This window comes from Cavia porcellus, unplaced genomic scaffold (assembly GCF_034190915.1).
Source record: "Cavia porcellus strain 051 isolate PalLab524CR breed Dunkin Hartley unplaced genomic scaffold, mCavPor4.1 scaffold_4, whole genome shotgun sequence".
Taxonomy (NCBI): domain Eukaryota; kingdom Metazoa; phylum Chordata; class Mammalia; order Rodentia; family Caviidae; genus Cavia; species Cavia porcellus.
In genome coordinates this window covers 10,453,951-10,473,985 of record NW_026947487.1, presented here as the reverse complement: position 1 = coordinate 10,473,985, position 20,035 = coordinate 10,453,951, and the positions used below count along the sequence as shown (strand labels likewise).

Genomic DNA, 20,035 nt, shown 5'->3' with positions numbered 1-20,035 from the left:
TCCCCTGGTCCCCCAGCCTTTGGAGTGGCCCCTGTACTCTCAGATGTCCTGCACCACGCTGCTCAGGGCTTCTCATTGCCCAGGACTCCTCCAGACCGCAGGCCACACCCTGTGCAACTGGCAGCCCACCGACTGATTCCTCTAAAATCCCAAGCAGCCAGAAAAGGCTGGGATATATTTTAAGGACAATCGTCTAAACTCCTAAAATAGACTCTCGTCCAAACGAAACATATTCCATATGGGTCTAATTCACTTGTGGAAGAAAATAAAAATGGGTTTTGGAGGGTCTCCTTCCCTTTTTTTTTTTTTTTCATTTTAATTGAAAAAAGGCTATTTGATATCCCGGAAACCTTTTCAGCCTTTTTATTTGCCATGTAACCCTAAAAGGAGCCTTGGAGGCAGGAGCTGTTGGCAGCTCTGGGTGAAGAAACTCAAGAACCAAAAAGAACCTGGTCCTCGGAGGTTGACAGTCTCCCTATTTTGGAAGGGGTCAGGCCTGGCTTGCAGGTTGGTGTCTGGGAAGGGAACAAGGACAGAGCTGAGGTTGTGTCTCTGCTGTGATGTGTGTAGCCCCTGTCTTCCTGTGACTCTGGAAACCCTACCCCTCGATCCATATAGTGGGTGGTGCTGTGTTCCTGTGTGTGAGAGTGTGTGTTGTGCTCATACAACATTGCAGACTGTAAAAACATCCAGGCCATGCCTTTTTGGGAGGAGTCTCCTCTGATCCCCCTTAGTTGGAGAAGCAGGGAAACCAGATCTGAGGACCTCCTCCCCACCTGCTCATGCCCCAAAGGGACCCTACAAGGCCTGCAGTAAGGTACTTGAGCCCAGTTAAAAGACAATTTTCTCTGCCCGTCATCTGCTGGGCCATGTGCCACTGTCAGGCTAACCATTAGACTGTTTTTAAATTTATTGTTAAGTACAGCATAACCATCTTGCCTTTCCAAGGTGAAGGATATCATAAGAGATTAGAGTGGAAGACAGAGCTAGCGAGAATGGTAGGCAAGAACACGGGCTCTTTCAAATGAAGGGCAGACTCAGTTACTGCCCTAAGCCCCTGGGAAGCAAGTGGTCACCCTCCTGTGCCCTCAGCAGATGGTATGTAGTTTAGGGAGCCTCAAGAGCCTCAGGGGCCTTAGTCAGCTCCAGAAGTCAGGAGTAGGGGAAGAGAAGAGAGGCTGTGAGCCGTTACTAACCAGGCGCTTCCTTGGCTAGAACTGGTAAAACAGATGAACTGCATGGTTGCCAGTAAACAGAGGGAAACCAAGACCAGAGGGGTCATTTTCAATAAAAACCTACTTTAGCAAGGAGCCTGACTCCATACAGATCCCAAGGTGCAGGCAAGGGACCTGCATGGAAAAGTCTCCGGTTGCTACGGTTTCAATTGAGAATGTCCCCTGTGTCCCCCGAATGTCATATGCCCATAGATGAGGCTTTGGGAAGGTGATGGATTGTGGGGCTCATAGCCGGCTCGCTCTTTGGAGGGGCCTGGTTGGAAGCAGCAGTTCCTGGGGAGTGACCTGGGCGTGGCCTGGTTTTTCTCTCTCCTCCCTGCTTCCTGGCTGCCAGCAGGAGCAGCTTGAGACCCTTCCACTGTGCTGCCTTGGAGCTGGCCAACCATGGGCGGCAGGTGGGTGCCAAAATAAACCTGTCCTCCTCGCAATTTTTGGTGTCAGGCTTGTGTTCCAGTGCTGAAAAAGTGACCCTGACATGGGCTCACGGGGGTGTGGGAGGAACTGAAGGGAATCAAGCAGGGGTTGGGCAGAAGGTTGCTCCATCCCCACAGCCCTGGCTCTTCTAGACCTGGGAGCTGGAACCTCACAGAGGCTGCTCTTACAGCACCCCAAAAGGACGGACTTGAGTTCCGGTTCTCAAACTGTGTGTGACCCTGGGCAGGGGCCTCCCTTTCTAAACCCCAGCTTGTTCACCTTCACTATCACCACTCTGGGATGGTCAGGAAGCGTGTCACACAGGGATTCTCTGTCCCTAGGGGATGATGCCCAGATGCTGACTTAAGGGAGAGGCCCAGGTTCAGATCTGTGGCCTGGACATTGTTTGGCATGGGACAGGGGCCTCCCTGTAGAAGCTGCGAGAGTTAAGGCAAAGGAGTGGGAGGCCCTGGGGTAGGAGAGGACCAGCCCCATGCTCTCTGGTGCTAGGGAGGGCAAGAGAGAGGCAGAAAGAGGAAGTCGCAGGCTGTAGCAGCAGTGCCAGCTGAGAGGTGATGGCCGATGGCTGCAGAGATAAACACCCACATTCCGGAAAGTGAGAATTATTCCACACACAGTGTGGGAAAGTGGGGCCATCCAAGGGGGATGGGGACACAGAATCACCCAGACGGGGTGCAAAGAAATGACGCTGGGGTTCAGCTCCCCGCTCCAGCCCCGTTTCCAGCCCTCCTTGGTTTTGATGCCTCCAGCCGATCTCCTCGGTCTGATTCCTCTCCCCCACCATTTTTCTGGTCCCTCCTTGGTAAAAATCACTTTGTGCTGAGCCACTTGCTCAAGAACCACCAATGGCTCCCTATGGTTCTTCCCTGCAGGCCCAAATGCCTCTCTGTGGCTTTCTGCTCCAGTTATTAACCCGGGGAACACGTAGTTATTCTTAACTACACTCTGAAATAAAAGTGTGACGTGTGAACTTAAACATGAGTCAGTGGTATGCAAGGATAAACAACGCATACTCTTAGCTCAGAGTTAAACACAGGAAGCACAGGAAAGCCCCTTCCCAGGGACACGGGAAGTGTGCTATGCTTATCAGATGGTAGACGGAAATAACTTTTATACTAATAAGATGTCCTACCCTTTGGTTTCACCTTGATTTTGCCACGTATAAATATATCTTGGAGAACACTCCTTTTTAGCACAAACTTCCCTCACGCTGATTTATTTAATCAGAACCCTGCCGAAGACTTGGACTCTAATCTGCTGCCAAGATAAGTGATGTTTTTTGCTGTGAACACCTAGTACAGGCCCACCGGCCTGCCACAATGCAGAGTTCTCTCCAGAGAACACATTTCTGGAAGCAGCGAGGTGGGATCAGAGGGCACACAGGCTTTCTGGACTAGTAGGTAAGAGGACTCACACGGTATGACCAGCTTTATAAAAGGGATGCATGGATGGGGTGAAGGGGACAATATGGGAGGAGCAGGGCGGACCAGGTTCCCGGCATACTAGTCACCTCACCCCTTCTCATCAGACCTTAGGCTACTCACACACCTGCCAAGTGACAAATAGCTCTGGTGCTCCTAAGCCCTATGAGGGTACAGGACAAATATTTATTAATGAGTGGGTCTGCACCTATCCTCCAGGGACAGAGCCGTCCTGCCCTGTGATGAAAGCAATGCATATCCTTGACAAAAATGCATAGGTGCTGTAAAGCACTGCGGTAAGAAAGCTAAGTCACTGTGCTCCCACCCACACCAGCGTGAGCATCCATGAGCTTCGTCCTCCGGTCCTGTGCTCTGCGTATGTGTGCCCTTTTTAAAGCTGGGGTCACACTGTACCCACAATTTGGGGTGGGCCCTTTGCTATTTAATACTGTATCGCAAATACTGTATTGCAAATACTGTATTGCAAATTCTGAAGTTTTTCAAATACTATTTTCACTGGCCAAAATATTGTTTCATATGAATGTTCCAAAATTCGTTCATGGATTTTGTCTTCCTTCATTTCCTCCCTCCCTCCCTTCCCTCTTCCTTCCTTCCTCCCTTCCTTCCTTCCTTCCTTTCCTCTTCCTTCCTTCCTTCCTTCTTTCCTTCCTTCCTTCCTTCCTTCCTTCTTCCCTCTTTGTTGTCATGTTAGAGTGTGGGACATCTCTGAGACATTTGGCGGCCAGGCTAGTTGAAACATACTCTACCCTTCCCAGAATGTCTAGATCCCGAAGTTACCTGCCAAGACCTCCCTACAGCACCAGTTCGAGCTGGGATCCTGGGTGTGAGCAGCAGTGCTAAAGAGATGAACATCTGTGAACGTGATTTGAGTGACATGTGGAAAGGAGGAAGAGCCTAGCACTGTTTTGCCAGCGCAGTTGGGGACAGATGTGGCAGGTTCTGGGGCCAAGAGCCGTGGAGGTTGTTCCTGTCCTGAAACTTTAGTGGCTCCACTGGCAGCCAGTTCTGTATCGTGTTTGTGATCCTCAGCCTAGAGCTTGTCACTTCACGCTCGCAGTGATTCTGCATGCGGTCTTCGCCCAGTGGGCCTCTTTCTGCTTAAAGCAGCCCAGTACATTCCGCAATCTTCCAATGAGAGTGTTTAGCTGAGCTCCTCTTTGTCAGATACCCTCTGGGAACCAAGAGGCTGCACCTGTGTGTAGCCCCACTAAGCACAGAGGATAGGAGCTAAACGTATTTCAAGTGCCTAATGTCTCTTCCAAGGATGGGTGTCAAGAGGGCTTCCCTTCCAGACGTTTCCCTTTGTGGTGAAGCCTGCAACATCCACTGGGGCTGCCTAATACAGTGACAAGATAAATAATAACTCTTTGTACACTTGCCTACCTGACAGGTGTACCATGCTTTACCGCTTCACAATCTTTCCAATTCCCACTTTGCAGATGTGGGGACTGAAGCTTAAGAAGTTTCAGGAACTTCTCAAGGTCTGGACTCCAAAAAAGCTAAGCAGGGTTTCTGTGTAAGACCTGAGGATCCCAAAGCCGGCCATGGTGCCTGGGTCCTGCCCTCGGATCCCACTGGAGAGTGCAAGGGCCCTCGGCAAGCAGCATCTTCCTCCTCCGGTTTGGGCATGGAGGTTGCTGAGCTCTGTCAAATGGCAAAATGACAAGTCCACTGTCAAGGGCAGCCCAGCTAGGGCCAGCAGACTGGTCTCTGAACTCCTAAGCCATGCTCTTCTGGTGAGCTTGGATTGGGAGGGTAAAAGTGTCCCATAAATTCCAGTCTTCCTATAATCTCAGTTTGTCACCAACATCCTTGCCTCCATACACATGTCTGTTGGGTCATCGGGGACCCTGATTTCATGACCTGTCGGGGTCGCTCCCGGCCGGCAGGAAAGACACACGACAAAGTCTGGCGGTGTGCAACCTTGCCTTTATTTATCTCCGCGTGGGCCCCGCGAGGCCTCCACTCTGCCACCAGCCCTTTCTCGCCGGTGGACTTTCTCTATCTCTCTCTGTGCTTCCTCTGTGCTTCTCTCTTGTGGCGGGAGAGGCATTTACTTTTATAGGGTAACAGTGGCCAATCAGTTCAAAGCGCGCGATGCGGGCTGATTGGCTAACATCAGTTGTTGCTAGGCAGACTATCTTACAGAGCGGGTTGTTTAAGTCGCCAGCGCAATCAGGGGGCAGGAAGCAGGCGCCAACTTGACTCACTTGATGGGAGGGGCAATCTAGCTCAGGCTCCGCTCCCACCCACAGGCCCTACGTCCGCCAAGTAAGGCGACCGGTGTTGGCGGCTCCCAACAATGACCCATGTCCTAATAATCCCAGCCCAGAGCCATCTCAGGGAAGAGCCAACTAAATGAATTTAGAGTGACCACCACAGCAACCTTGATTTTAGCAGGAAGTGAAGAGGTCAGGTGCTTTATCCAATCAGGACGCCCTCCCCCCCAGGAAGAAGTCCAGTGTGGCAGACTTCCAGTGCTGTGATAGGTTCCTGAGGAGAAAGTTAGTATGGAGCCCAGTAGAGAGGAAAAACCTGCTGCAGTCTGCAGAATCACAGATCTGCAAACCCTCAAGCCACCCAGTATAATGTCTTTCCCCAGGCTGAGGCTGGTGTTTCCTGACAGTGCCCCCAACAGTGGGCATCTGGCTTGATTGCCTCTGGTGTTAGGAAGCTCACCTCCTCCTAAACCCTTCCATTTCATCTTGGGTCACTGCTGACAGCAGTGTGTGTGACAGGAAGCAACGCCACCCTTTCACAGAACTCTAGCTGGTCTGTCTGAGGGCAGCTGGTCAGGCTGACCATGCTCCAATTGGAACAGATGTGCATCTCCCCAGGACGATATGGCATCACGCAGTCACCCTTACACCCAAGGACAAACATTTGTCACCTCTGTGGTGGCGGCAGTCAGCCTGCCTCGTTTTCCCATGGTGGAGGGACCTGATTATAGCAGGTCCCGACTCAGGTTCTGTGCCCCTGACTCTGACATCAGATTGTATTTAAAGGTCGGGCCAGGGACACACCCCAGCAGCTTAGTTCTCCTGGTGACACAGGAGTCCAGCTTCATTTCTGGCTCCACTGTCACGTGCTATGAATGATGGCAGCAAAGGTCAGTGGCCAGCCCAGCTGCAGGTAGTACCCAGTGCATCTGGACAGCTATGCCTGTGAAAGAGACATCAAGACAACCAGCCATAGGTAAGGGAGGTTGGGTCATCTTTTCACATCTTCATGCTGCTTGCTGTGCTCCATCATTTCAGGAGTAGGAGACTGAAATTAAAATTCCAGGCATCAAGATGGGGTTTAGGGTTATGTTCCACTGTGAGGACAAAGATCATGGGTGTAATCAATATAGACTTCAGGGCCCTTGGGTGGCCCTTGAAGAATGTTTAGCAACAATGCTATAGGAAGTGGTACCACGGACATGGTCATACTGGCTTAAACACAGCAGGAGAGCATTCTTCCTTTAGGTAACAGCAGTAATTGAAGTTGTTCAGGAGTTTGATGGTTTTAGAGACCCAAGCTCCTTCTGTTTCATTGCCCTGCCTTTCTCAGTCAATCGTTGTTCCAGGAAAGTTTCTCCAAAGTCTTACCAGCACACCACTGTTCTAACCCGCAGGAGCGGGAAACAGGAAGTTGAAGGCAGCCATTCCCATTAGGAAAGGAACCACCAAGAAAGAGGATACAGTGCATCCTCGAAGTTCATTGGCAAGTTTTGTCTTGTGGCCACACCTATCTTCACTAGAGGGAGTCTGGGAAATGTAGTCTTTGGCTGCATCACTAACATGGAGGAGAGAATGGATCCCAGAGGGGCAACCAGTCATCTGTGCCAGGAGGAGGAGCGAATCCCAGGCAGCAGGAGATTGGCATGAACTTGGCCTGGGCATTTTGGGAATGAGGCACCAAGTCTGGGAATTGCTTACACAGGGCCACTGTGAGAGGAATACTACTCTTCCGGAGGCACTGGGGCTGCAGGCAGCCTCACAAGGCTTGGCTTCTGGAGGTCCTGAGATTGTAAAATGATCTCAGAGGCTTGGGAGTGAATTCACAGAATTCCACACCTCTGCTCCAGTTTAAATGCGCAGCATTTCCAATGAGTGACAGTGTTTCAAATTGTACCCAGAAGAAAGATGGACAGAAGTTTGCAATTTAATGAAACCTTGGTAGTTTTGCACCTCAGAGAACCCTTCCGTTAATTAAAAAGTGACTTGTTCAGTGACCTTTTCCAGGAAATCTCACACACGACCACATCTGGAGGGGTACAGGTTCATACGCCTCTGCGGTGATGGGAGAGTTGGCTATGGACACGTGCTAGGTCACCTACTCCCCAAACCGTCTGAAGGACACAGACATAGAGGTTTAGGCTCTCACCTACGGCCACTCAGAAGCAAGTGGCTGTGTGCAGCCACCTTCCCAAAGCGCTGAAGCACAGCCCCTCACTCCAATCCATGAGAAAAATGACCTGCACTCCAGTGAGACTGAGAAATGACCCCGTTTCATGACTCCGCTTGGAGGGTCACAGAGCCCAAGTGACGATGGATGGCTTTGATAAATCCCACAGACTGCACCAGTGTTGGGTTAAGTCACTGTTTAAGGGCTTCTCAGAGCTCTCTTACTGCCCTTGGGGACAAAGTGACTTCACTTGGAAAGACACAGAGGCTGACTGCCAGGCAACCGCAAGAAAAGCCTTGGAGGATGAGGGCTGGAGAGTCACCTAGAGCACTGTTGGAGACTAGGGGAAACCCCAACTCTTTCTCCGCTTAATACTGAATGAATTGAGAGCGTAGCAGGGATCACACAGACAGGTGTCAAATGGCCAGCTTTTTTCACCTAAAGCACTGCCCAGGTGGCCAAAGAGGCAGAGCCCCCCCCACACACACCAGGACAGGCCCTGCAGGCAGGACCTAGTATGGCAGAGCCACCAGGCCCAGCACTTCCACCCAGATTCATCTTTCAAGTGAGCCACAGCTCCTGCCTGCAGCCCCAAGCCTCAGTTTCCTTGCTTGTCAAATGGAGTCAGTGAAATCCACACTTTCTGTCTACAGAGTTGTTAGGGGGACAGCACAGATCGCAACAAAGAGAGACCTTAGAACCATTAAGTATTCAGTAGCCTTACTCACGTGCATGCTGCCGGGCTGTTCTCATCAGGTTATGTTCCTATTAAAGCGTGTGTCCCTTCGTTCATTTGAGCAGAGTCGTCCATCCTGCACAGGCTATGCACTGGGGGGTAAAGCACATTAAACCCAAGTGCCACCCTCTTTCTGCAGGTGAGGAAGCAGAACTTCCAATTATCAAATGTCTCCCAAGAGCTGCGGTGGCAGGGACCCCAACATACTGTATCCCATCCCATCTCGATGGCCTCTTTGTTCCTCTCCATCCCTACGAGTTCTGTCCGCCACTCAGACCTGGTTCCAGACCCACGTTCCCTGATTACCCATCTTTTATTTCAGACTCACAGAGCCCTCGTTAAATCCACAGCGCCCATCTCAGACCCACTCTTCCGTGCTGTTATGCACTGGTGCCACGCCCCCCTCATCACCTGCTGCTCCTGTCTCGGGTTCCAGGCTGGACTCGGGAGGGGTCAGGGAGGACCTGGTGGCCGAGGGCTGCTGACAGATTTAGCCACCAGAGAAGGCGACAGGGTGGCTGTGAGCTCATCTTCCCCTTCGGTGCCCAGGTCTGAATTCAGCTTTATGGTATTTTTCTGGGGTGTCAGCTGTGCTGTTTGGGGTGTGGTTGGTGGGAAGGGCTTGGCAGTGGGTGGGCATGTCTGCCACCTTCTCCATCCTGAGGAGAGGCTCTCCGAAGATCCTGGCCCACTTTGGAGTCTTGGAAGCTGGTGTCAGGTGAAAAAGTAATCAGAGATTCTGTGAATGTGTGTCACCAGGAGAACACAACAGAAGACCACTGTTAAAGTCCCCAGGGCGAGGGCCAGGACACCAGGGGGAAAGGGCTGGCTTGCGGTCCTTGGGGACAAGCTCTCACATGGTGTCACAATAGTGATGACAGGACAGCCATATTGAGTGGCATTCCCCGGATGTGACTCAGCTATGTGGCTTTTTGTGGTCTGTGCCTCAGTTTTCTCATCTGTTAAAAAGAAGGCCACAGATTAGTCTCCAATGTTTTTGTTCTGAATTTGAATTGTCTCTGGGTTTTTAAAAACAATATTTTCTAGGTAGTTGTTGAAAAATTAGAATGTCCGGAAATCCTGGGCCTGCATGGCATCTTCCTGGGTCGGTCACACCAAGTTCGCTCCCTCCACTCAGACATGGCCTGTGGCCCCAGAAGGCAGCAGGTCTGTCCCGGCCTCTCGGGCCCCAGCTTGGCGCTGCTCACTAGGCAGTGGGAAGGGACACATGGGTGAGGGCAGCACCCAGGCCCAGGTGCCCGACGGCCCTGGCTGACCTGCTGAGTGACCCGGGGTGAGCCTCCCGCCCCTTCATTTCCCTCATCTATTAAAAGACGGGGGCGGTGGCAACCAGCAATCAGTGCCTTTCAACTTCTCACATTCTATGACTCCATTAAAATGTCATTTGCCAGAATAAAACGCAACTGTGACTTAAATGTTGTGGAATTTGGCTGCCCCAGGCTCTTGCAGAATCCATTTCAGGGTGTGAAGGAGGAGAGAGAAACAAGAGAAGAAGAGGGAGAAAGCTCTGGGGCAGTGGCACGGGGGTCCCAGCTGGGGACACTGCAGCCCTTGTGGCTCAGGCGGACCCTGGCCAGTGGTATTGAAGGAGCAGCCAGTGTCCTGGAGTCCCTCCAGCTCCACCTTCCAGCAGCCCGAGGCTGGTCGGAGTGGGGACAGACCAGACATTCACAGGAGTGCGGGTGTGGGCACTTTTCCTGCATACCCCAGTGCCTGCTTCTAAATGCAGATGGCCCAGGGTGAGCGCTGGTTCGCGCCACTCATTAGGAGGACTCTTGCGCTGTCTTTCCGGCTCCCTCCTGACTTAAACACAAACCCAAAAACAAAAAACTTTTTGCATCACTGAGACCTGCACCCAGACCTCTCTTACTGAACTGCAGCCCTCTTTGAAGATTTTGAGACAGAGTCTGGCCCCATTGCTACATCGTGCGGGCTGGGCATGAGCTTGCCCGCCTCCTGCCCAGCACTCAGGGCACTGGGATTATAGCCTGATGTCCCATTGGCCAGTGATGATTGTTTATTTGGATTTCAGTTTCCTCATTTGTCAAACAGACTTCAAACAAACAAACATAATGTAACAAGAGGGAGTGAGACTGACGGGCATGAGGATTGTATGAGGCAGTGAGGACAGTGGCCCCAGAGTGGAGTCTGCTGAGTCACAGCCCTCCATGGACCTTACAGAATGCCTGCCAGGTGTCCTTCAGCCATCAGGAACCTCCCAGAGCACGAGGCAGGCTGTCGGCTGAAGGGCACACGGGCCCTGTGTGGACACTGCATGATCACTGCATGAATCAGACCCTACAGGGTCCAGTGTGGTCTCCTATAGAGATCATATTGCTACACTACAGCTCAAGTTCCCTTATGCACCCCGTGAAGACCCTCAGACAAAGGGCCCGCGCGGCACCCTACTCAGGACCTCCTCCCAGCCAGCAGGAGCTTTACTTCCACCTCTGCACTTTTTTTCTTGTTTTTACTTTCTTGCCTTTATATCTTTTAAAGAAATGTATCTGGACCCTACCTCTGCTATCCTCAGTTTCATTCTGTCACCGTGGGCCATGACCCCAGGGTTTGGTCGTAATAAAGCCCTTCAGAAGTCTGACTCCCAGGAGGAGAGGGGTGAGTGCTCTGCCAGCTGTCCGGTAGGGTTTCCTGGGGAAGGTGGGTGCCCCATTTTCTCTGGGACATTCTTAATTTCCCAGTACTATCAGGGATGCCAGTAGTCCAGCCCAAGCTGACCTCCAAAGAGAGGAGCCCCCAAGAGCACCCCTGATGAAGGACAAGCCACCCACAGGTTCACAGGACCCCTATACCTGCTCCATGACCTACTTTACACCATGAGTGTCATCCCTTGGTGACACCTTGGTGAGAGAGGCCCCTGCTCAGTAGGTTGGTACAGTGTCTCCAGGGTCTCTGCTGGCCAGGGACAGAGTCCACTTCAAGTGTCCCCAGAACCACCGAAGAGGTCTGCAGACAAGTGGAAACAGATGCACCTGAATCTGCAGATGGTATTGGGATGGCCTGGGATGCACGTGATCCAGTGAAAGATGGGTCATACTGGGGAGAGAGGTCCTGCCCAGTGAAGGCTGTCCCATCCCTGCCCACAAGAGGCTGCTGGGGGAAGGAATAACTTCAGTCCAAGCCCTGCGGTTGGAGCTAAGATGCTGACGAGGAGCTGTGCACTGTTCTCCTGTGGGCTTTCCTTGCCTCTGCGAATTGGAGGTAGCTATTCAGATCTCGGAGTCGTTTGAAGATTAAAATGAAAAGAGAAACTTATGTAGAACATCTGGTGCTGAGCCTGGGGCTTAATGTGTAGCCCAAGGGTGGCGCCTGGGGTTTTCTACAACTCTGCAAATTTGCTTCTCACTGGGCACGCTGGGCAGCCCCACTGCAAACCTGGCATCTCCCCGCAGGGAGAGTGTGAGGCTCTTCTGCGTGGAGGTGGGAATATCTTTAGCGTTATATCCTTTCTGAGGTCAGCACCTTGTGCTATTGCCTTGACTGCTTGCTGGTGAGTGTGTTTGTCTGATCACCAGCACTGGGCACCCACACCCCTGGCCTTACCCAGACCTCTGACTCCTGCACTGGCTGCAGCCTTGCTTTGGAGCGACAGGGACCCAAGTGCCTAAAGATCGCAGCCTAGAAGGCTCAGGTGAAGCCTGTGGGGCTGTATAAGACCAGGCAAGAGCTCTCAGAGGTGGCACTTGTTCTCTGTCTCCTGACCCTACCCCACCTTGCAGGTGGAGCTGAACACATCCTCCTGGAATCTCTTCCAAAGTCTAAGCTGAGGGGACCCTTAGCTTCCTGTGAGCTCCCCACCATGTAAACACCAAAGGCACAGGTACATCCCGCAGTCTCACTGCCTCAGTGGAAAACCCAGCTCTGAGACCACCCAGTTGAGTGGCCCTCAGTAGCTGTGACTTCTTGGAGCATCTCTTGCTCTCCATGCTCAACAACTCTACGTCACACAATCTTCATTCAAATTAACTGATTAGTTTCTGTCACATCCTGAGAGCTCAATGGGTACCCGTCATTCTTTTGTTCCATCTCTCTGGAAATATCCATCTTAGATTTCATCCAAGTTGTCTCTGCACCACCTTTGCAGTCCCTTGGTGCTTCTGGGAGGGCCTGATTCTTCCAGGAGCTACCTCGGTCCTTAAATTTGGCTTTGCAATGACCTAAAGAAAAAGGAGAGTTGAAGACTTGAGGAGAGGGATCAGCCTAGACAGAAAGGGTTGGGTGGCTTGCTCTCTCCTCCCTTTCCCACAGGACAGAGAGGTCGCCTGCTTGGGTAGAGAAAGCCCGTGTCCCAAATTCCTTCCTTGTGAGTCACACCTTTTACTCTCTGCAAATGAATAAATGAGTGCATAAGTGGTGGATTGAGCACATCCCCTGACCACAGATGGACACGGGTGTGAGACTGTGTCTGGGTGTCCTGCTGGCTGTACTTAGACAAGGACCTGAGGTCCTGAGATCAGGATGATCACTTTCCCTCAGGGCCACTGTCCCCTCGCTCTGCCTACCTCAGACCCTGCTGTCTAGAGATTCCGTTCATGCGTTTTCGCCTCCTCCACTGCATCCATGGGGGAGAAGACAGAGAGATGGGCAGCTCAGCTCTGCCCACAGCTTCTGGGGCAGAGCCCCCCAGTTTGCAAGGATGGGGTCTCCTCTGTCCTGTCTAGCTCCAGAACCCATTTGGTGAAGAACTGTTTCTTACCTACAGGAAATATGCTTTGTGATTGAAACAAACAAATAAATCAGAGGACAGACTGTTAGCAATGTCCAGCCAGCGGGGAGAGCGTTTGCTTTGCCTCTAACCTCCTTCCACAGACCATGGTTTTCAGCCTGCTGGAAAATTATCATCTACAGATGAAGGAAAAGAGGAGAATTGGGGTTTTCTTTTCAAGCCTCGCAGGCAGTCACTTTAAAACAGATGACGCATATCTCACAGAGTCGAGTGAGACAGAGAGGAGCTTAGGGTGGTCCCAGAGCCAAAATCCATCCAAGTCTGGGCTTAAACCATTTGGAAATCTCTCCTTCTCATTAAAGGTCTCAAAGACATTCTATCCTCTTAGAAGTATCCCCTTAGAATGGTTTTCTGACATCACTGTGCCTCATTTCTAGAATGTTCCTCTGAGGCTCTCTTTTCGTAGAATCCTCCTGACACCCCACCACCAGAAGGAGTTTGGTCCTTTCCAAAGTGCTTTTCTACTGAAGGTCATGGCGGGTGTCACCATGCTCCTAGGGGCAGAGGGAAGCAAGCCTAGAGGTCAGACCTCCACAGACCGTGCCTGAAGACATCAGGGTCCTCAAGTCAAACACATCAAGGCCAGGACTTCTGACTCCAAGGCATGCACCTTCATGGAGGAGGGTGTGGGGTATTCAGAGGAGGCGACTCTGAGCCACGGCCCCCAGCAGATCTTCTCAGAAGGACAGGGCTGGGGCTGAGACCTGGGTGACACAGGTGAGGGTAGAAGGTAGAGCACACAGGGCCAGATGGCCCTGCCAGGGTCTGCCACGTTCCACCCCTCCGAAGTCTGCCAGTCGTCTGCTTGCTGAGTCAGAGGGCTGGGTTTCTGGACTGGTACATCATTATTTGCCAGGATGATTCTGAATGTGTTTTACTCCACTGAGCAAAACTATCTCTTCACAGGCCATTTCTCTTAATTGATGGGTAGCATTCCTCACTCTATACAAAATGAGGAAGGCGGCTGTCTTTCCTGTCTGCTCACTGCCTCTCTGGCCCTCTATGCCCACCTAGCAGACTCTGCGTGCCCTGGTTCCCCCAGCTCCTGGCACCTTGTATGGTTGCCATCTTCTCCTACATCTCCAGGAAGATGTAGATAAAGAGGAGTTCATAGCACTGAACGAGGAGTCTGTGGTGACCATGCACTGGACCACAGATGATAGTGACAGCAACTCCAACACCAGTGAGGCCGGACCATGCAAAATGCAGGCACCAGCCCTCAAGTCCCTGGCTCTTTATACGATACCCCTATGCCCCTGTGCTAGTGGTCAGGTGGTCCTCCTCCTCACCATTATCCCATCCCTCTCTCTCCAAAGCCTTGTCCGCCTGAGAACCGAGTCCTGCAGTCTGTGCCTGAACTCCCCCAAGACACCCCTATCTTCCTATCCTTGTCTCCTTTTCCACAGCACCCCAGGAGAGCTGGCCAAGTTCTCTCCTTCTTGCAAGCCTGTTTTTCTGGGTCATCAAGTCTATTTTTCGTTACCCACTCCCAAAGTGGTTTTTAATTTCAAACGGGTTTTTAGTTACTTTGCAATTCTTCCATTGCTCATCCATTGCCCATTTAACATCACTTTGCTGTTTTATTTTGGGGATGAAATAACACACCCAAACTAAGCCTTCCATCATACTAGGCTTGTGGGAGCAGCAGGCAGGTATTCTTCTCCTGTCTGCAGCTGGGTGAGGTCTCCCAGTCAGCTCCTTGTTCTTGGTTTGCCAGTGTGGTGCTGCTTCTGATTCCTGACTGCCGCCCTGGTAAGGAGGCTCTGGGATTGTGCTGAGTCCACTGTAGGCTTGGTGAGCCGGGTCCAGGACAGAGGCAGGAGCCTAGGACCGCAGAGGGAAGAAAATCGAGAAATGAGATTTTTCTCATTTGGGCTCTGGCCAGGGTACACTGGAAGCTGACCCTGTGTGTGTGTCCCTGTGGAGCAGCTGAGGGGCTGGGCACAGGCCACACCCCTCCCTGTTGACCTGAGCTGGGGGACCGGGATCCGGTTTGGGGGCTTCTGCAGTAATCTGGAACCTGTCTCCCCCAGGAGGCTCAGCCCTTTGGTTGGAGGCAGAGTAGGGTTAAAAATTCCATCTCCCCCTCCCCGAGGTCTTTCGTATAAATGTTTGAGATCTTGGTTAAACGGATAACCTGGACCTTGTTTGATTTCTCCTTACGCCGTGAGGGTTATGTCTGGACTCTACAGTCGTCCTCACCGGCTCCGGCCTCATTCTTCCCCTTACAGGGCACAAGAGCAGAAAGAATCAAAAACACACAGTTTTTGAATTGCAAAGTCCGTTTGAAACTCACGACAGAGTTTGAGAGTCTCCCCATCTTGCCTTTTAGGCATCCAGATCCTGAGTGTGCAGACCCCAGGAGGCCTGGTGGATGGTTTGTTAAACTGCTTTTGCGTCTACTTACAAATGTTAATGACTACCTGAGCAAAAGAATAAGAAGCCCTCCCGAGGTAAGAGAGTGAGAGAAGCTGGCAGGAATCTCTGGGAATGGCTCTGCCCTAAACTCTGACATTGAGGGGACAACTGAATGTCCAAGAGCAAAGCTGGTGAGCACCCCATTGCCCAGGAGCAACTGAGCGGCAGGAAGCTCCTGAGATATCCCTGCACCCAGCGGAGGGGGACCAGGCTGTGTCACAAGCCCTCATGGCCCTGGCATTTTGTAGGGAGCACCAGGATGTTTTGGGGGTGCATCTGACGGCCTGGAGGTCCTGCAGCATCAGGTGGCAGGGAGTGATAGCAGATGCAAGCTGAACCAAGGGCCAAGGAGCCAGAAGGGGGACACTTACTTGTCTACTGGAAGTAGCTGCCACCAAGGACCATCAGATGATGATGCCAGTGTGACAGGTGGCTATGAGAACCGGGCATGCTATCCTGATGCGATGTGACGTTCCCTAAAATGGACAGCCTCTAAGGAAAAGCAGAGGGAAATCCTAAGCAGACCAAAAGGGAAGTGCTACCAGATGCAGAACGGACAATGGGGGAAGAAATTGGGTTTTTCTTTTAAAAAGCAGTTTGGAACATAGTAAAAAACAGCCATTTTAAGTGCCTATTCCTTAAACTGTTGCCAAACAATATCAGACTTGACATTCCTTCCGCACATCCGGCCCGATGTCCAGCTAACGTGGTACATTGGCCATGACTTCTTGTACAGTAGGGCTGGTACAGGTAGGTGGTGGCATCAGTCCTGCTCTGGGCCCTGGCCAAAGCCCACCAGTGCCTGAGTGTTCCCGATCCGTCTTTCTCTGGTCCCAACCAACTTCCTGGGTTGTGGGAGGGGTCACCCCGTTTCTGGCCAGAATGCTCCTAAAATCTGGGAGGAGAGGATGCCAACGAGAGTCTCTGAGAGCCCTGGTCTCTGCCTGTAATTGTGTGGCCTCGGTCCTCTCTGTAAGAGAAGGCCACCTCTGCTGCATGGCTAAGAGTGGTCACAGTTCTTGCACCTGGCTGTCGCCATGCCCAGGTGCCCTCCTCACTGTGTCCCACTTAGTTTTAACCACAGCCCTGCCAGGAGGTGCTCTCAGCACCAGCTTACAGATGTGGAAACAACGTCACACAGAAGAGACTTGACAAGGGCCAGACACCTAATTAGTGGAATCCAAGACTCTGTAGATTGTTATACATGCAGTTCGTTATTTATAAAAAAATAAAACAGAACAAAGGAACTGGCAGTGAAGGTTTCAAGGCATCACTGTGTGTAAATCACAGTCCAATTTCAGAGATGTTAAAATAATGACCTAGGGAATTAAGCAGCTGGAGTGGGTATAGCCCTAGGTCTGAGGGATCCCAAGGCTCCAGTGTTTTGTGTTGGGACACAGTGTCACTCAGACGGCCCGTACACGCTGATGTGGAAGCCCAGCAAATCACATAATGAGACAGACTAGAAAATACACAACGCATAGTGAGTGGGAAACGTCATGGCTGCCAGGGAACAAAAGGACCGTGCAGAGGTCCTTTTGGACAAACTTGCAGGGACTCTTCTGGAGGCCGAGAATAGACTCTCTTGCCCATGGAATCAAGCACAAGCTCGGCCAAGAACTATGTAGCCAGGTCCAATTCACCCGGAGAATAAGTTCCAGACCTCATGTTACCAACAAGTTGGAATGAATCGGAACACACCCAGCAAGCTGCCTGCCCCGATGGTGGTCCTGCCTGCCTGAGACTGGAGGCTCTGCTGGTGCCCACTGGTCTCTGGTCCCCTCTCTGGGGTAGAGCAGGACCTGGCTTCCCTGAGGCGGTAGCCTTGACTGAGGACTCGCTCCCAACCAATGGAGTGTCATAGACCTGTCCTCATCTGATGTGGAGTGTGATGTGGCCACAGTCTCTGGAGTGTGCCACTGCTCTGAGAGCTTGTCCCCAAATCACACCTGGCCATCACGGGCATAAAGACACAGTGATCTAATCTTCAGCTGCTTCTCCTGGGGTGCCCACGAAGTGTGACACCTCCACACCTAGCTTTTCTTTCTCTGGCTCTCTCCTCTACTACCCGCTCCTCAGATGGTCACCTGACAGAAGTGGCTGGTGGCTACTTCACCAAGCAGCATTTGTCCTAGCACGTCAAGTACTTGGTGTTAGCACTCTTTTGAGTGTTATCCAAGTAAATGTTCTTATCTCCATTTTAAAGATGATTGGCCTGAAGATCAGAGAGGCCAGTAACACATCCAGAACCACACACCCTGTGTGGATCTGTGTACTGTGTCTGGGGCAACAGACGGGGAATCAGGAGCCTATGGTACTTCTTAGACAGTAGAAGGAAAACTGTCCTAAGAAGATACTGCTGTAAAGTTCTGTGGGAGCTAATTGCGATTTAATTTCATTCATCTGAATTCCTGATATTAAGTCCTGTGTGGAACTACAGGGAAAGTGATTTCCAGGCAACCCAGGCTGTGGCACACACACACACACACACACACACACACACACGCCTCTCCTTTAACGACCCGCTTGCAATTGATATACTGCTAAGTAGCATTGCTTGTACCGGGGAGATTCTATTTCCACACTAGCAGCAAATATGACCTTTGTGTCAGCTGCCAGCTGCTTATAATTCTGACAGATGCAAGCACATTTCTGGGAAGCTGTAGCCACTCAGGACCTTGCGGATCAACAAGCAGTGCGGGCGGCTTTGGTAAGATTGATCGGCCCTCGAGAATCCCATTTACAGCCCTTTATGGAGCCTCGGTTTACCATGGCCTGGGCACTAATGACTTCGACAGCTCCGATCTAAATCTGTCAGCCAGGGCTGGTGGTGATATTAAAGAATTCTCTATTTATACGAAGCAGCAATTAGAGGAATGCTCGCCACTGGGCCACTGCTTCCAAGTAAATCCCCGGCCTTCCAAATGGTGTCATGCTTGTGGTTATTTTAATCCGCTTGGAATTTCAGGGTTATTAATGCAACGGGCCATCGTGGAGGATTAGCCAGGTTTATTTCTGCTGACATTTCAGAGAGCACAGGCAGGTTCCTGAGACGGGCCTGCCTGCCCTGCCCATGTCGGGGCAGGCGGTGGGGAGGAGGAGCAGCTGCTGCAGCAGGGTGAGCCCTGTCACCTCAGCTCTTCCCTGCCTGCTTCCCACTGTCCTGTGTCACCTCGTGTCCTGCCTCCCTCCCTCAGGGTTCACTTCTGCCCCTTGCCCTTCTAGGCTGTTCAGAAAACCTGCCCATGGAGTTGTCAGACAAAATTGAGTGTACCCACTCCATTGTGAATTTCAGATACAATGAGGATCTTTTCCCAGTGTAAGTCTGTGCAAAGCAAGGCATATCATTTACCTAAAATTCACATTTACTGAGCGTCCTGTCTTAAGGTGGGCATCAGAAAGCGACAGGTAAAATGGAGGTGCTGAGTGAAGAAGGACACCCCAAGACAAACAACATACAGGTGGGGTGGGCAGGGCTGCAAATTGAGCTCGGAAGGCCAAAACCCTAGAAATCCTGAGAATTCTCCATGTATGAGCTTATGGGAGACTTGGGCATAAGAATGAAATTTCAAACTCTGCCCCCAAGATCATTCTACTCGGTCCTGGGGCCACACTCAAGTGTCTCCTGTTGTCTGCAAAATATGAGAGACCTCTGCACCCAGGAAGTCTGCATCACCCCACCATGGCTGGAGAGGGGAAGTGGGTAGGAGGAGGGACCAAGCAAAGGGGACCCCCAGATGGACCCTGGGTGTTACTGTACCCATTTTGCCTCCTGCAAATGTCTATTTCTGTAAATATTTTTGGCAGTAAAAATAATTCTAGATAATCAGGGGCAGGTGCGGGTCAGGCAGGGGACAGGCCACAGCAAGGCTGCCAGGGATCCAGGAGGGCTGGGCATTGGGTTAGAGGCTGAGGGGCTCAGTGCAGACCCAGGGTCATTGGCTGTACTGTGGCCTGTCTATGTACCCACAGAACCTGTGGACAGGCTGGGACAGACTGACCCTGCAGAGTCAGAAGCAGATGGTAGGAAGGGATGGGGTGGGAACAGCCGGGCTCTGCCACATGCCTGGTACCACGAGGGTACTTAGCTGATTGCCTCACCAAGCCTGTGAGGCTGCAATTGTCCTCTTTCTTGCAGAGCTGAACTGACTCTCAAGGAGGCAAAGATGCTCTCTCAGGTCCCAGGGTGAGAAATTCTCAGCACCTGCTTCGAACTTGGCTTTGCCTGATTGTGGCTTCAGCCTCAGTTTACCCTCTCCCCATTGTCCTGTGCTCCAGAATGCAGAAGCATGTCCAGCCCCTCAGTACAGTGCTCTCTCTGGCTTCGGCACGTTTAGCTCTGGCTCCCACACTGCCTCCTCTGGGCAGGACTCCAGGGTGCCCACACCAGCCGACAGTTCGTTCCTTTGCCTTTCAGGCAAAGGACTCAGCTCTTCTGGATGTCACTTTCTCTTTGCTGTGTCCCCACACTTAACACTCTTCTTGGCACCCGGGAGAGGCTTCCCTAGTGTCTGTCCACTTACTCAAATCCATGTTCTTCGCTGGACTTGGCTCTGAGCCACTCAGCAGCCTGTGAGTAGGGCCATTGGTCACCTCCATGGAACCGGACCTCCCA

General features: G+C 51.8%; 1 long non-coding RNA gene across 1 annotated transcript in view; it reads left to right on the top strand.

The window, feature by feature from the left end:
* The window catches only part of LOC134475563 (uncharacterized), a 62,196-nt gene extending 43,690 nt beyond the window's left edge, over positions 1-18,506 (top strand). The window contains exon 3 of the long non-coding RNA XR_010046731.1: positions 15,335-18,506. This is a non-coding gene — a long non-coding RNA (uncharacterized LOC134475563). The remainder of the gene's footprint in view (positions 1-15,334) is intronic.
* The last annotated feature ends 1,529 nt before the right edge of the window (positions 18,507-20,035 follow it).